At 27.9% G+C, this 298-nt stretch overlaps 1 protein-coding gene across 4 annotated transcripts in view; it reads left to right on the top strand.

Annotated features, from left to right (window-relative positions):
- Nucleotides 1–298, top strand: part of LOC119591323 — an 8,770-nt gene that overhangs the window by 7,856 nt on the left and 616 nt on the right. The gene's annotated exons all lie outside the window — the stretch shown is intronic.

Raw genomic sequence — 298 nt, 5'->3', positions numbered from 1 at the left:
TGTTTATTTTTCACTGAGATTTGTTTGGTTGAGACTTCAATATAGTTAAAGATTTTTTTTTAATGATTAAGCTAAGTATTTTTTAGACTTGTTTACTTTGTGTTAAGTCTTGATTCGCGTAGGCTTTGTTTATATTTCTTAAGTTAAGGCTCAGGTAAACAAGACCATCCATTCACTTATTTTGTTCAGAGTTAAAAATGTGTACAGGTGCTTTACTTTAAAAAGTGACCTATAAATTTCGATTTTTGTTTTGTTTTTGTTACATAATGATCATCTCAGAGATTCTGTATTAAAAGCA

This window comes from Penaeus monodon, chromosome 28, assembly GCF_015228065.2.
Source record: "Penaeus monodon isolate SGIC_2016 chromosome 28, NSTDA_Pmon_1, whole genome shotgun sequence".
Taxonomy (NCBI): domain Eukaryota; kingdom Metazoa; phylum Arthropoda; class Malacostraca; order Decapoda; family Penaeidae; genus Penaeus; species Penaeus monodon.
This window is presented reverse-complemented; position numbering and strand designations above follow the sequence as displayed.